This window comes from Dermochelys coriacea, chromosome 1 (genome assembly GCF_009764565.3).
Source record: "Dermochelys coriacea isolate rDerCor1 chromosome 1, rDerCor1.pri.v4, whole genome shotgun sequence".
Lineage (NCBI taxonomy): Eukaryota > Metazoa > Chordata > Testudines > Dermochelyidae > Dermochelys > Dermochelys coriacea.
Window position 1 is genome coordinate 64694918 of NC_050068.2, and position 10361 is coordinate 64705278.

At 43.0% G+C, this 10361-nt stretch overlaps 1 long non-coding RNA gene across 1 annotated transcript; it reads left to right on the plus strand.

Annotated features, from left to right (window-relative positions):
• The first annotated feature begins 295 nt into the window (after positions 1-295).
• LOC119841857 lies at positions 296-9725 on the plus strand. Its single transcript, XR_005288633.2, has 4 exons — positions 296-1050; positions 2968-3087; positions 5724-5878; positions 7002-9725. It is a non-coding gene; the product is annotated as an uncharacterized LOC119841857 (long non-coding RNA).
• The last annotated feature ends 636 nt before the right edge of the window (positions 9726-10361 follow it).

The window sequence follows — 10361 nt, forward strand, 5'->3', positions numbered from 1 at the left end:
TATACAGTTGCTAGGATTTCCTAAATGGGAACACTTAGTGCTACTGTAATACAATATAATAACAATTAACAATATTGTATCAACCTTTCTTATTCAAAACCCTCATGATCTTGAGATTTTTCAAAAAGGATTTTAGTTGGATATTCCCAAACATACTAATATTGTTCAAACTGAAACAATAGCACTGAGCTTTCAAGCTCCTCTTTAAGCAGTACATCTAATATTATACTAACCATTGCAAACCATATGGTGTAACCAATAGGGTTGTGTAGTGGGGCGGCTGCCCCAATCCATGAGAAAAAGGGCTAGAACAGGCCAGAGAGGCTGCACAGACCAGCAGCCAATCAGCAAGGGTCTGTGGAGAGCCAATCAGGCCAAAGGAAGAGGCAGCCAATCAGGGCTAGGCTGGGTCCTATATAAAGGCTGTCTGGCAAAGGAGAGAGCAATTGCTCCCTGACTAGCAAGGGAGGAGGACTGGTTCCTGAGGTAAAGAGGTAGCATCTTGACAGAGCAGTACTGGGCAGGCTCAGAGGAGCAGAGGAGAACTCCGATCCAGATACCTGCCAGGCTGCGGCCCCTGCTAAGAAGGGCTGAGAAGGTGCACAGGGCCAAAGGGGTAGGGCCCAGGGAAGATAGGCAGACAAGAGAGGAGGGCAGAGAGAGGCTGCTGTTAGAGGATCCCTGGGCCAGAACCCAGACTAGAGGGTGGGCCTGGGTCCCCCCTTGCACTGTACCTAGCCACAGAGGAGTGTGGCCAAGACAGACTGTAACTTGCTCCTGAGGTGAGAGGCTAGACTTTGGGGTTGTGGTTGGCCACTGAGGCAGGTGCAAGCCAAAGGACTGTTGTTACCCCTCCCCCCCACCCACGAAGGGGGTGAGAACGTAGTTGGGACATTGCCAGGGGCAGTGTCCTGAAGCGGACACCACTGAGCAGGGAGCAAGGCGGTTCCTGAGAGGCAGAGAAGACAATGGGCGAGACACCATATGCAGAGGGTGCGCTGCAGGGAACGAGCTAATTCCCAGAGCAGCCAGCAGGAGGCGCCAGCAGTGGTGAGTTGTGACCTCCACCACAGGTTGTCTTTAAATATACTAATTATATCAAGAGCCAACAATAAAGCAGGTGCTAAAACAGTGTTCTAACACATTGATGGTCATTTACAGCTTGATAGAGGACCTATAGTATATAGCATAAAACTTCTATTCAGTTGCACTGGCTTCCAGCTGATACCTAGAGACCTTATGCAAGGTGTAGTTCAACCAGCAGCTGGCAATATATTGTTTTCCTATGAAAAGAATAAAAGAAAAAATGAAACAGAAACTGAAAGTAGAGAATAGTGGGCTAAACAAAAAACCCCGCTTTAGATTACCAAGCTTTTTGCAGTCAAATAGGTGAAGTAATGTAAGTAATCTAACAGCTCTATACTACTTTATTCGTTGAGCCATTACACCAACAACATTTTGTTCTTACTGGATTAGTTGTTTTATATGTATCACTTTATTTTTGTATTGAAACTGTACCTAACTACAATAGCTATCAGTCTTGCCTCTTTGACAAGGGAAAAAAAAGTTTCTTTCTAACAGTATTGAGAAGCAAACCCAATAATTCCCAGATTTTTTTAAAGATGTTAAATTAAATGTTAAGTTATGCTGTACTACAATAACAGCAATGAAATAGTGCAAATAAAAATATAATGAAATGGAAATGCTTAGAAAAGTTGCTTATAAATATTAAAACATTAATAGTTTCAAAATGAATGATCAAAACTAACCTTACTGCTCCTAACATAGATACATGTCTATTACATGCATGAACAGAGTTTCCGAAGAAATATAAAAATAAGGGATGAGGATAGCAGTCTAAACTGTTAAAGAGCAGGAAAATAAGTATTCTAATACATTAGGGGTAATACTAAACAAAGTAGGAAAGGAGATATTCATATATGTCAGACTTCTTGAACTGAGTGAACAGAAGAATACAAAACTAATGAATGGCCATTAACATGAAATATGGACTACAAAAACTTTAGACCATCTCTGATCTGAGGATTACAACCACTGAGGTTTCAGAACACTGAAAAAGTGGATACATATACAGAGTGACATTCATGATGCAGCAGCTTGGATAGGAACAACTCCATAATGTTAACCAGATTTCATGAGTTTTACTAATTCCGAAACTCATCACAATTTCCCACTCTCCCAGTTGTACCCCCCCGCCCCCCGGTTATTTTTTACTAGCTGCAGGGATGGTTGGAAAAAAACTGAATTTTGGCCAAAAGTTTTTTTTTTTTAAATGGTCACTACTTTTTGGAGCAGCTGTACTCAGCAACTTTGAATGAGAAGTTCATGGTTTCTCAAATTGAGCACCCAAAATGGTTACATTCAAAATCAGTGGGCAGTCTTTGTGCAGTTGGAAAGAAATATCAGATATTAGGGACATACCAAATTCTGTAGTTTCTCACTCCCTTTCCCAACAAAGTAAAATATATCAAGACCAGTAAATTCCTGTGATTTAACTAAGTTTTTTTTTCCCTTGCAAAATACTGTATGTAATCATTCAAAAGATATGTTTAAACAAAGACTGAGGTTTTTCTTGTGCTTTCATTTTGGGAAAGGGAGGCTATTGCTTTATCATTCATCTTTTTTTCCCCTTTTGCATCTTGACTCTCTTTTGAGAGATTGTTCTGTCAACTCTTAATCTCAGAGGGTAGCTTAATGATCTTTCATAAGAAAATCAGGAACCATCCAATTCTAAGTGCTACATGTAAGTCTTTGCTATCATTAGATAAGTTAAAAGGGAATATTTACCTCATACTGGAATCTGTCTGAAATCCCTATTGAAGAAGAATTTATACATAAAAATATAGCTAAGCAAATGTGACAAACATACATTAGGTGAGATCACTGAACACAATATACCAAATGTTAAAGCCAATTTGAGGGGCCTACTCATTGTTTCCTTTACAGAGAACCTTCCACTGATACTGAGTCAGCTCTTGGATTGTGGAGCATAGCTAAGGAAGAGATATCTGGAGAGAGCTATCCTTGTACCCTGGTGATCTTTAGCTGCCACAACATCCCCTTACAGTAAGTGCAAATTAGAGCAACCCTGGATCAGGGGAGTCACAAAGGTGCTTTACAACAATTTTTGCCCCTCCTCTCTCCATCCACCTATGAACTGTGCTGGGCATAAATGGCTGGTACCAAGGATCTGATCCCCGGGTCATTCTCCTGTAATAAGAAATTTGAATCAGGACTAACACCAGAGATAACGACATGAAAACCACTGTGAAAGGACAATCAATCACAATGTTTCCCATTTTACATATCTACCAAATGTTTCTTCTCTTCACACTAGCAAATGTATGCAAACTGCATGAATAACATTGTTTCCCAACCTCCAATTAACTATTTCCAAAATTTCTCTAATGGACTATATTGCCTTTCCAGTCAATATGACTGTAAAACTTGGCTTCTGCCCCATTTTTTTTTCCTGCAAAATCTGTGTAACAATCAGCCTCAGCAACTAAATTACATCTGATACAACAGTTTACAACATTGTGATCTGCAATCACTGGTCTTCAGATTGCTGCACTGCTTCAAGCCATCTCCCATTATGCATTGTCCTTTTTAGATGCTAGTGAAATTAATGTAGAGCAGGATCATTTTATACCGTGGGTGCCAACTTTTGGTTTTGTTGGTGGGTACTTTTGAAGAGGTGTGTCTGGGGTGAGGGGGGACTCTGCCAGTTTTTTGGGGGGGCTATTTTCAGCATATTTATACACTTTCATAGTCTAGTTATTGAATGTGTATCATTGGTATCTTTATTTTAATAACTATTAAATTGTTAGGAGCTACATCATTACATTATCATGAATTACAGTATATTAAAATCATTGCAATCATCTACAAGCTGTCTTTACCAACATCCCAGTTTAAAGACATATCACTGTAGCTTTCTGGATAACTGTCAACAATCTTATTTACATCTAGTTCCCTGGAATAGTCTTGATGCACGTTAAGGACAGCTACATTATTCAGTTGATTCTGTCCCACTGATGACTGGAGATCATTTTTAAGCTTTCTGAAGATGGAGAATGAGTGTTCCACAGTTCAGGCTGATACAGGCACAGTGAGAAGAATTCTTATAAATTTGCAGTACTCTGGAAGCACAGCGCTTCCAGAGTACTGCAGATAACTCCAAGATCTTTCTTGACAAAAACAGCTAATTTAGATCCCATCATTTTGTATGTATAGTTGGGATTATATTTTGCCATGTTCACTACTTTGCATTTAACATTGAATTTTGTCTGCCATTTTATTGCCAAGTCACCCTGTTTTGTGAGATCTTTCTAACATTTTGCAGTTTGGACTTAACTATTTTGAGTAATTTTGTACCATCTGTAAATTTTGCCACTCATTTTTTTACCCCTTTTCCCAGATCACTTATGAAGATGTTGAATAGCACTGGTCCTGATACAGGCTCCTGGGAGACACCACTATTTACTTTTCTTCATTCTGAAAATGGACCATTTATTCCTACTTTGTTTCCTATCTTAACTAGAGTGCCTGGCAATGGTCATCTAACCAACCATTAATTTAATTTTATGGCAAGCCTTTTGATATCATAATCACCCTGTCTGTATATAAACAAACTCCCTGCCCCAAGGGCAAAAGCTGTTAGCAGCACAGAAGTTATCAAATTCCACACTCAAGCTCCCTCTGGGTCTAGGGCATGCCCTGCGAGCAGAGCTCAGGTACAAAACTCAGTGGGGGCCAGGAACCACAATAGCTGGTAGGTGCTGAGATCCTCTATTTCCAGAGGTGCTTGACCCCTGGATCACCCACAGCACTCATAGTGCTGGCCCTACATGTCCATGGAGTCATGCTTCTGTCCCACAGCAGTACCAGTGAAGCTAACCAAGATGGGGCTAGACAATTATCCTGAAGCCTTCCAAGTTACATTTGAGAGGGTGGCACTAGCAGCCCAGTGGCCCCCAGAGCAATGGGCTTTGATTCTGGCCCCATACTTGAGTCTGGCATAGGTGGCCTATCATAATCTGGATTTGAAGTGGGCAAAAGACTACAAACAAGTACAGTCTGACATTTTGAACTATTTGGGTATCTCTGAAGAGACTTACCACCAATTGTTTAGATGTGAGAGCTACCCCAGGGAGTGAGACCCCAAATAGTAGTGTAATGGTTGAGAGAATACTGTTGGGACTAGCTCCATCTGGAGGCACAATCAGAGGCCCAAGTGGCCAAGGCCATTATGACAGAACAATTTATAAAGATATTTCCCATGAAAGTGGGTACTATGGCACTGCCTGGGGATGTTATCAGAAGTGGCAAGGCGAATGGAGGATTTTATAGAAGTCAAAGGATCACTAAAGGCACAATCATCCAAGGCATTGCCAAGGTGGGTAAAAGACTGGCAAGAGCCCCAGGAGTGTGACACAGGATCAGTAATTATCCCTGTGAGGGGCCTGGCCTCACAGGGGTCCTCCCAAATGGTCAGGCCACTCTTTAGTCCAAGGGAGGTCAGGGGGCTGGGTGCAACTACAGCACTGCCAGTGGGACGACTAGGCACCTCAAAGAACTGGAGCAGGACTCTCAGACCAGGGTCCAGCCACCAGCCCATGACCAGGCTGACCCTCACCTAGGAAAGGTGTCAGTGGTGCCAGTCCATTCAAATGCTATTTCTGTGGACCTTTTCCTGGCAGGTGTTTAATGCATAAGCCCTGGTAGTGAGTGAGAACCCGGACCAATCATTACAGCCAGTTCCCTGGAGCCTTGGGGAAGACTATGACCCTGAGGAAGGAACATCCTGAGCAACATGGCTGCCAACCCCCCACCACCACCACCAGGGAAACAAGAGGTAAGCAGTCAGGACTTGGAAGCCCTCATACAGAGCAGGAATTTCAGAGGAACAACCTTACGCTGAGCTGTGCATATGAACAATTGGCCTCTGTAAATAATGAAGAAACAGACCATCAGTGGGGTGAGCAGTATTTACATTTTAAACTCTAGAAAGTCTGCTTGTATCAGTGGGAAAGGATCAAAAAGCCGGGATGGCAAGCGTCCAATATCTGGCATCATGCAGATAGGTACCACTTTTGTTGCAGCTTGTGCAAAATATCTCATGTGCCAGGCACCTGGGCAGAGAGAACACATGGGCTAATACAAGAGACAAATTCTACTGGCCATGTGTGCATAATGATAGAATACTGTTCCTCCTGTCTAGAATGTCAGCTAGCCAGTGGCAAAGGGATCCCAAAAGGCATCCTTGGACCATCTGCCCTTGATTGAGATACCCTTCAAGAGAATTGGCATGAACATGGTTGGTGCCCTAGAAAAAACTGCACTGGGGCAGCAGTATACACTACAGATCATCAACTGTACAACCAGGTTCCCCAGAGACTATTCCCCTGCCAGCTGTGAAAGCTGTGGTGATACTGCCACAGGTCTTGAATCTCTTCTAATGCATGGGATTTCCCCATAAAATATTTACAGCTCAAGGGACTAACTTAATCTCCCAGATGATGAGTAAATTATGCTCCTTTCTGAAGGCCAAGTCCCTGAAGATCTTGGTGTACCACCCGCAGACTAATGGCCTAGTAGAATAGTTTAAGATGTGAAAGGGAATGTTGAGGCGCTTTGTCAGAGCCAACCCCAAACAGTGTAATTGGCTATTCCCACCACTCCTGTTTGCCGTAAAGGAGGTCCAGCAAGCATCTACAAGGTTCTCTCCATTTCAGCTGTTTTATGGTCATCAATCATGGGGAATCTTGGATTTGCTATGAGAAGATTGGGAGGAACAGGATGTAGCAGCCTTAGGAACAACCCAATAGGTCTTACAGCTAAGGGAACAACTCAGGGAACATAGGGATTTTCACCAGAGAATTTTAGAAAGGTCCAACACAACACAGGAATGAAATTATAATAGAGGGGCAAGACTATGGACTTTCCACCTGGGTGACTGTGTCTTTCTGCTACAATAGGTAGGACCAGTGGACTATGAGATAAGACTACCTGGAAGGAGAAAAGAAACCAAGATTCATCATATGAAATTTCTCAGAGTGGAAGATGCAGGAGGCCCTGCTGATAACTCCCCCTCTGGAACCTGAATTAGGCCCCCAAGTACCCAGTGGCCAAGAGCTGATAACAATACTGGGGGGGAAGAGGGCTGTGCAAAGGAAGCAGCTCCTTCAAATGATTGAGAACTTTGTGACTGTATTCTGCACCCACCTAGGGAGAACTCACTTTTGTCCAACATCTTAGAGACCACCTTAGGCCAACTAGTCAGGGAGAACCCTAGATCACTGCCCACAAGGGATGTGGGATACAGTCCAAGAGGAAGTGCAAGTGATGCTAGAGATGGGGGCAATTGTAGAATTCAAAAGTGAATGGAGAAGCCCTATAGTTATCATTCCCAAACTGGACAGTTCAATTTGTTTTTGCATTGACCTTGTGAGTGTTAATTCCATCTCAAAATTTGATGCTTACCCAATGCCAAGGGTAGACAAGTTACTAGAGTGGCTGGGATTGGTGAAGCACCTGAGCACTATCAACTGAACAGAAGGTTATTTGGCAGATTCCTTTATTCCCTGTCTTGCAAGGAAAAAACCAAACTTCTCCACCCCCTTGGGGCACTTTGAATTCAAGGCTCAATGCCTTTTAGCCTTCATGGAGCTGCTGCAACTTTCCAGTGCTTATAAATAGGATCCTCCGCCCTCACCATCAACATGCTAGAGACTATATAGATGACATCAACATCTATAGTCCCACCTAGGAAGATCACCTACAGCACTTAAAGGCAGTGTTAAAAGCCCTCTAGGATGCAGCCCTCTATGGCCAACCCTGAAAAATATAGGTTAGCCATTGATAAAACAACCTATTTGGGGTACCATGTAGGAGGCAGTCTTATGAAACCAGCAGTTAACAAGGTACAGGCCCTAATAGCATGCTCTAATCCCCAGACAGAGGCAAGTGAGGCATTTTCTCAACCTGGCAGGATATTACTGGACATTTGTCTCTGGTTTCACTGCAATTGCCCCCAGTTCAGACCTCATAAAAGGCAAAAACTCTAAGAGGATCCAATGGGATGAGAAATGCAAGGAAGCTTTTAGTGAGCTGAAAACTGTGCCAGGTGCCCGTGCTCTTCAGCCCCACTTTTTCCTGGGAATTCATACTGCACACAGACTCCTCGGATGTCTGACGTGGTGTCATACTCTCACACAACTTTGGAGGTGGAGAACACCCAATCCTGTATCTGTGTACGAAGCTGTTTCCTGGAGAAAAATCTTAATCAATTATTAAAGAGGCATTAGTGATTAAATAGGCTGTAGATTCCCTCAGGGTAGCCCCTTCTCTCTAGTCACATATCATGCTCCCCTAAGCTGAATCCATACCATGAAAGGCACAAGCCCACGTATAATGAGTTGGTACCTTGTACTGTAAAACAATAGGGTTGTAGTACCACCCTGGGTGGGAAAGGACACTGATTTATTTTCACGGGAGTTCGGAAATGAAGACAAGCCATCGCAGAACAGCCTTTCCAGCTAGAGGGATGGGGTATGTGAAGGGCCACGCTCTCACTCTGCGGGAGAGGAAGCTAACAAGTTCTTCTGGGCCTCTTCAGCTCTAACAAAGGTATGTTCTGCCTGGAGAGAGAGGAGCTTAAAAAGGAAAAACCTGGAACAGGAAAGGGTGGTGAATAGAAGGTGCTCAATATCAGAAAGTGGCTGACCTGTCTCTGCTGTCAGCAAGAGGAAAACAGTCACAGGCTTCACCACTTCTGAAGCTGCAAAGCAGTATGTCCCAAGAGGAAGTGCTGGAGGTAGACCCCACTAAAAGACAACAAATACTCTGATAGACCAAGCACAAAGAGCTGAATCCAGAATCCAGAGCTGCCTTAGACAGGCTACCTTTGCCTTTCTTAGTTTTTCCTCTCCCATAAGGGAAAGAGGTGGGAGAGGACCCTTCTTTTGTCTGATTGTTTTACTCAGAGAATCCCTCATATGCTACAGACTTGGGGTGATGACATTATAAATGACTGGAAACTGGGACTCGAGGGAGCCCATGCCCCCCCCCACAGCCCCACCACAAGTCGTATTCTAGTCTCTGGTCTCAGCCTAGCCCCCTTAATATCCTTTGGGCTACCATTCCTGGCTGACAGATTTGTCTAATCATGTCTCCAGTAGCACCTATCCATGGCCTGTGCCCAGTGGGCACCTTCACATGCATATGAGCTCAGCATAAAGCCACCTCTGATATAAGACAAGTTCAGAACATTCCCCACCCTCGCCTTGCAGTTGCTCTATGCAGTCTGCTCACCTCACAGAGGTCAGCAGCACAGAGAATACTGTGAATCAGGTCCACCAAATGGGCCTTACTTCCCAATTTTTTTTTCATGTGTCTGTTACTTTGTTGCCTATAAAAAAAAAAGTCATTTCATTTTCTAAATCTAGTGGAAATTAATACAAATATTCTAAACAAAAAAGAAAGAGTTGATTCTTTCAAAAGCTCTTACATTAGACAAGCAGTACTTCTGGCTCATTCAGACACCGCTTGTTAGAATGTATCCTGGTCACCAAAGAGCTTCAGGCCAAGCAAGCAATCTTCTGCTCTTCCTGCTTTGCTGCCTACATGTGTCCTGCTCAATTAATAAACTGTATGTTATTTTTCCCTTTGCTCTCCCTTCATGTGTTGGCACTAAAATTGAATGCTGATGTATTACTATGTAGGTATGAGGCAATTCATTGTGCAATGACAGGAGTGTGTGCATGTGCATTTTTTTTTACTTTGTTTTCATATAAAGAACTAAGGATTGATAGAAAAGGATATGGATGATATTCCAAATCACGGTTCATAATGTTTTGATGAAGGACAAACAGAACCTATTCAAATCTTATGTTATTTACATAGGCAAGATGGGTGAGGCAATATCTTTTATTGGACCAACATCTGTTGGTGAAATAGACAAGCTTTTGACCTTACACAGAAACTCAAAAGCTTATCTCTTTCACCATTTAAGCTTAAAAGCTTGTCTCTTTCACCAACAGAAGTTGATTCAATAAACCAGATTACCTCACCCACCCTGTCTCTCTAATATCCTGGGACCAACATGGCTAAAACAACACTGCATACATTATTTACACTGAAAGGAATTCCTCCATCAGACGTCCTGCACTTGGAGCCACAGCCACCTCCTCCAAACTATTTCCTCACTCTCTCTTTGATGGGTTTTGAGAATTGCCCATTGAAATGAAATCATAGGGAGTCGGGCTGGAAGCAACATAAAGAAGCCACCTCGTCCAGTACACCTGCACTGAGGCAGTGTGAGGTATACCTAGAATCCC